Source organism: Mytilus edulis, chromosome 11 (assembly GCF_963676685.1).
Source record: "Mytilus edulis chromosome 11, xbMytEdul2.2, whole genome shotgun sequence".
In the NCBI taxonomy this organism is placed as follows: Eukaryota; Metazoa; Mollusca; class Bivalvia; order Mytilida; family Mytilidae; genus Mytilus; species Mytilus edulis.
This window is the reverse complement of record NC_092354.1, coordinates 40,845,947-40,852,871: the sequence shown is the minus strand read 5'-3', so window position 1 is coordinate 40,852,871 and position 6,925 is coordinate 40,845,947. Positions and strand designations below refer to the sequence as shown.

At 32.8% G+C, this 6,925-nt stretch overlaps 1 long non-coding RNA gene across 1 annotated transcript; it reads right to left on the bottom strand.

Moving 5' to 3' along the window:
* Nucleotides 1-974: 974 nt before the first annotated feature.
* LOC139494845 (uncharacterized) lies at nucleotides 975-6,677 on the bottom strand. The gene is made up of 4 exons (XR_011657179.1): nucleotides 5,852-6,677; nucleotides 5,470-5,639; nucleotides 3,844-5,077; nucleotides 975-1,187 (listed from the first exon to the last, which is right to left on the bottom strand). It is a non-coding gene; the product is annotated as an uncharacterized lncRNA (long non-coding RNA).
* Nucleotides 6,678-6,925: the final 248 nt, after the last annotated feature.

Genomic DNA, 6,925 nt, shown 5'->3' with positions numbered 1-6,925 from the left:
AATTTGAGGGCAGATAGATCTTGACCTGATAAACAATTTTACCCCGTCAGATTTGCTCTAAATGCTTTGGTTTTTGAGTTATAAGCCAAAAACTGCATTTTACCCCTATGTTCTATTTTTAGCCATGGCGGCTATCTTGGTTAGTTGGCCGGGTCACGCCACACATTTTTTAAACTAGATACCCCAATGATGATTGTGGCCAAGTTTGGTTTAATTTGGCCCAGTAGTTTCAGAGGAGAAGATTTTTGTAAAAGTTAACGACGACGGACGACGACGGACGACGGACGACGGACGACGACGGACGACGGACGACGACGACGACGGACGACGACGACGACGGACGCCGGACGCCAAGTGATGGGAAAAGCTCACTTGGCCCTTTGGGCCAGGTGAGCTAAAAAACGTTGCTCGTTTCTGGATCCTGTTTGCTTCTATTATATTAGGTTGATTTTCTAGGCATTTCACTAAGTATGAAATTATAGTCAGGGTCATGTCACATGTGACAGATGGAAACTTCTTACATGGCATCTTTATATAAAGTATTGAGCTATGAACCATCACTTTCAGCAGATTAACATGTTATTATCTTGCAATCTGAGACTCTTTGTCAAGGCATACAATAATTTCTTATTTTTTTTTTTAAATATTTTTTTTTATCTGATATTGTCGGTTGTTTCCCTTATTGCGGCTAATTTGAAGAAAATCTGATCAAAAATGCTCTATTAGTATTAGAAATCAGTTTTTGAAATTTCAAAAACCCCTTTCCAAAAATTTTTGGTTCAGTTCAGATATTTCTGATTATTCCTAATGTTTATTAAAACTTCATTATCCAAGTGATAAGTGTGAGAAAAGTGCAATCATTTCTAAATAGTGTGTACTTTTGCTAAGTATTTCTTGCTATGAACTTTTACATTTTAAATATGATTAATTTATTTATAAAAGAGACTCTAAGCTGTATAAAATACATACCAAAACTGATGTTGGAAGGTATGGAATGACATCTAACGAAGAGAAGTGTCTAACCATGATTTGACATCTCGTACACATGCTAACACTTTCTGGTGTGATTTATCATGAAAACTTGATTCTGTTTCCTTTCGTAGCTGAGGAAGAGTCATGGCATAAACCCGTCGTAATCTGTGTGAAATTACTGAAAATCGTTGATCAATGTCCTCATGTGTATGTCCCTTCAAAAGGAATGACAAATAAGCCTAAACAACAACAAACTTATCAATAACTAAGACATATTCTACATATATATAGAAGAAGGGAATATTTGTCTATGGACAGCAACCCAGCAACAAATAATCAAATCACAAACAAGCTACTTTCCCTAGTGACTCAAAAAACCTAACAGCGCATTATATACATGTTTTTGAATTCAAGGATCAAGAGTACAAAACTATAAGTTAAATTAAACAGAAATTTTTACATTTATATTGTACTGCTACATGCTTAATATCCTATTTGACCTTCCGATTTTTTGGGACTGTGCATAGATAAACTTACAAGCATGTTATGTGCAATAAGTTGAGTATGGTCATAATATTTTGCTATTATACAATGCACTAATAGCAATTACTGGTATATATAACAAGAGGCTCACAAGAGCATACATCACTCACCACTAATATTTTGTGTTAATCAGTATCATTAAAATTATTTTTGAATGTATGAATGTGTACTTAAACATGTCATTTTAAAGTTATTGCAATTATAGTGTCTGCAAACTAGATCTAACAGGAAATCATTGAACATATATTTTTTTCTAAATGGGCCAACAAATATTTAATCTTTTTGTATCAGACTATCAAAAATATTTGCGTTGGTTTATCTGACATTTGTCTGAATACACAGTGTTAAAATGCATTACAAGTAGAAAGATAATATCATAAGGAACATGTGTATTACGTATCGAGTTGGTGGGACTTCAACTTCATCAAAAACTACATTAACCAAAAAATTTAACCTGAAGCGGAACAGACGGACGAACGAACACACAGAAACACAGACCAGAAAACATAATACCCATAAATGGAACATAAAACAACTCTTAAGCCAGATTCCTTTGTAGAACAAGAGTCTTAATCACTACTGTTGAAGACTAAGTGTAAAGGTTTCAACCATATATCTGGATATATATAAATATATATATATAACTCGTCTAAACATCAGCCAAACAATGTTAGATCTGTAAATTGTTTGTTGTTCTCTCGTCGGGATTAGAACCCATGCTACTGAGATATCGTGACACCAAATCGTCTGCACTGTAACCGGTGCGCTAGACCACACGACCACCTGGGCTTCATTAAAATGAAGCTTTCAGTAGCCGGGTGTTACCTTTTCACGTCAGTCTTAATCTAGCGTACTACAGTACATGATATATAGGGCATGAAGATGTTATTTACAGATCTAACACTGTTGGGTTGATATTTAGACAAGTTGTATATACAATATGTACACAGCCATGTATCACCATCACTGCTGGTGATCCGATGGATAAATCTGTTGTAGAGTTGTCACTGGTTCAGACGTACTTATAAATATATATTTAGAATATTGCATCAATACTGATTTTTTCCAGATTGTAACATAAACAATAAGCTAAAAAAAAGGTAGAGCTAAAAACAAGATAACATAAGGGACAGGTGTGTATAGTCAATCTGTTCATTTGTTTTATCCTCCATATCAAGTGAATACTAAATTCTATGTTGTTTTTAAATTAATGAAGCTAATTCAACCTCTGGAAATCTGCAAATCGGACTATATTCTAATGTCAATGAACTAGCTCATGTCGGCCACATAAATGGATATTTTGGAACTTCAACTTGTCAAATATATTGATCTGAAATCTACTCATTTGTACCATTTGTATATACATTTTAAAACAATTGAAAAATTGATAATAAAAATTATTATAAACATCAATTCAGTGTTATCATTTTTGACACAATTACCCTTTCCAGACATCACACTTCTTACAGATATGTAAATAACTTTTAAATTTTGCATGCCTTATCAAATGATCATTATTGTTTGATTTGACACATTGTTTTTGCAATCTGGTAGAAATATTGTACAATAATTCTTATAGGATTTCCATATAAGGGAATATGTTGATCTGATTGGTCGAGTTGATGTTGACTTTGGTTATTTTTCGATAGACGACGTGCACCGAACTTCTTTACGTAACCAATGTAAACAAGATGGCGGTGATAATAACAACGACGTTATTTTTTTTTTTTTATTTTCACTGCAAGTTAATCGTTTAATAAAATATTACACATAAACTTTTGTTTGAATGATAATAAGAGTTTTTGCAGTTTTATTTTTATCAGACATCAATTTGCATTGAGTACATATTTTTGCGTTAACCAACAAATATATGCATGCACCAGGCCGTTAACCAACAAATATATTCATGCGCCAGGCATATTCAATGACATCAAAATACAATTTACGTGTAATAGAGGTAACGAGTGTGAAAAAAATGATATTCCCTATCTCCAATTTAAAAGAATTATAAAGATTGGACGCCTTTTAAAGGAATTAATTGGTGTATAAACTGGACCAAGTCACTTACAAACATATCACAAAAGTCCTTCGGCGTTTAATCCTATAATATAATAGACCATAACAATCGCTGTGGTGAATAACTCAATGTTTTATCTTTTCCTTTTACCTAACAATTATCAAACCAAATTTAAATTCATAATTATGAGATTTTGTAGTTTCAAATCCAGATAAATTTTGACAGAATAAAAACTGATTAAAATGTTATGGTGACTTACTGATCATCTTATATCTTATTACTTGGATAATTGATAATGTACAACTGTATACCTTTGATGAGTCCATCCCTTAAAGTGTGGAATGTTAGTCTTTGACTGATCCATTCCATAATGATAATACTCATCACTTCCTTCAATTTCATACATGCTTCGTCTTTCTTCGTGTAGTAGTCTCTTCTTTCACTCCTATGAAATAAATTAGCATATGCTTCACAATCAGGTATATATTGGATCTAAACTAGCATTTAGTTGGGTTTGAATGCTGTAGTTATAAAGAAAGTGGAGTAAAAGGAATGTACTACAAAATTGATTGAGGCATACAAATATATTGCTAAAGTACATATATAACAAAATATTTGAGAGGAAAATCGCAAATGTCATTTGTAAACAAATTAAACTAGAGGCTCCGCTACGTTGTCTTAATTATAGTTTGTTGTATGGTATTCTCATTGGAAAACGAAACAAAAAAAAGACAAGAGGCTTTCAGAGTGACAGCAAAGCAATTTTTTTACAATTATTTGTGTCCTAGCATTTTCAATATCACAAATATCATAACTCCTGAACTGTTAAAGTAAAAATCGTCTCTATTAAACTCGACATCCATTTTGTTATCAGTATAGCAACATTTTTGAAATAGCTTTTTTTTGTCAAATGTAGTACAATTAAGAGACATTTATAAACTTAAACAATTAAACTAACAAAAGTAATGTGAAGTGTATCATATAAGATTTGGTTCAAGGGATTCAAGTTCAATGTTCAGTTGAATAACATCACCTTTGTCTATCAAGGTGAACTTTCAAAAAAATTTCAGCTGATTTTTTTAACAGCATCTTTTATTTTATGCATCTATAGTTTGACCTTCATGCATATGTTACAAGGATTTATATTCTCTGTCTAAAAGATCAAAAGTATTCTAAGGTAAATGAGATTATTCAATCAGATATGACAAGGTTTTGAATTTGAAAAGCCTGAATCACTCAGCTGTAATATTTTGTGTATCAATGATTATATTTTTTGCTATTTAATGATTACAAATATGCACACGCTGTTTTCATTTTCTTGAAATTATAGTTTTTCTTGCCTCCCGTGGAGGAATGAGGCATCTGTTCTAGGGAAATGGTCGTATGAGTTGCTACAGGATCTTCAAGTCCATCAAGTACCATATTGATGTCGGCAATGTCCTCGTCATGCCTGTGCTGCATGTCCTGCGTTGATTCCTCATCTGCAATTGAGGATGAAGCGTCGTCTACAGTAGCATCAGTAGCAGAAGTAATTTTTACTTTAAGCTGAAAGTACAGAAACAAACATAATTAATAATTTAATTATTGAACGCAATAATACTGAAAACAATGGAATGTTTGAATTATACCTATGTATATGTCAAAAATGAAATATCAAATAGTATTTAAAATTTATCCAAACTTAAATATTTGTTTATTTTTAGCTTTGATCAAAATTGAATGAATACATTCATTTATTTGCATAATACTTGCATGAATAAATACATTCAGCTATTTGCAAATTACTTGCATGAATAAATACATTCAGCTATTTGCATAATACTTGCATGAATAAATACATTCAGCTATTTGCATAATACTTGTATGAATAAATGCATTCAGCTATTTGCATAATATTGCATGAATAAAATAAATTCAGTTGTTTGCATAATACTCACACTTACAGGCGTCTTCTTCTTCACACGGTGGACATATGGCTTGTGAAATTTAAGGTTATCCAGTATCCACCTCTCACGGTCAGTCAGTTCTGCTCCTGATCCAGAGGGTCGGGCAGCCAGTTTACCATACCTCGTTCGAACACTGTCGTACCAGGTCAACAAACATCTAACTGAAAATACAGAAAAGAAAAGCAATGTAATTAAAAGAAACATATAAATGCTCATAAATCTCATAATTAAATTTCATAACTAAATCTCATACCTATCTACAAATTTACACCCCAAATAATCTCATAACTATCTTCACGTGTTACATTTTACATTAATCTAAACATTTAACATAAAAAAAACATTATCATAACTAAATCCCATAATAACTTACTATCTCTGGATAAGGATTATCTATTTTAAATGGAAACAATCTGTTTATAGCTGTGTGTAGAAGTGCTGAGGCTGAAGTGATTATCTACCGTCGCACGATTTTTCTATAGGACGGGACTGTCACGTGGAACGGTTTCTAACGGATTGTTTCCGTTGGAGTCGGTTCACTGTCTGGTCACTGTCGGGTCTCTGTCGGATCGCATTCGGCAACTTCGGGATGTTGTCTGGACAGAATCGGGCTGTTTTACCTGGCCAAAGATATGAATCAGATTAGAATCGGATTTAGAACGGGATAATCGGGACAAATTCGGCTGAAAACGGCTGAATCTGGACGCTTCCTGAACAATATCTGATTGTTGTCGTGATTAAATTATTTTCTTTACAAATTTTAATTAAAGTTTGAATTTCCATCCACGATTCACAGGATCTTGATCAGACTTTTGACAAATTTTAATCGGGAATGGTCCTGTCAAGGACGGCAGTAAAAATCGTGAATGTGTGACCCCAGCTTAAATGGTATATTATAACAGTTTCTTACATATTTAAAGAGGTTAAGATCGTAAGCTGTAGGACTGTTTTTTCCGGAGGCCCTTAAGAATATACATGTATTACTTAGGTGTACACACATTTTTATATCAATTTGTAGTCAATGTTCAGCTCTTTCATTTCAAAGATTAGTACAAGAATACTTTAAAGTTCATACCAAACTACATGTTCATTCTCATATCATTCACACTACCTTGGAAGCTATTTCTATTACTTTATTCTGCATGACCATTAACATGAAAATTGCTTGAGGACGATGTGCAGAGCTCACAATTTTTCACATTCACACTGTTAAAAGATAAACATGATAAAGACATTGATGGACATCCATCTCTTAGCAAGGGTCTATTTTATCGGCTTCGGTAAAAAAGCGATTTATATAGAGTTTTGCTATTTTGCCGGTCTTAAAACAAACAATTTTACAAACAATTATGAACATCCTAACCGCAAATGTTGATGTGCGTGAAGAAAACCTCACATATAAAATGACAATTCAAGTATTAATGGACAATACAAAAATAGAAAATGT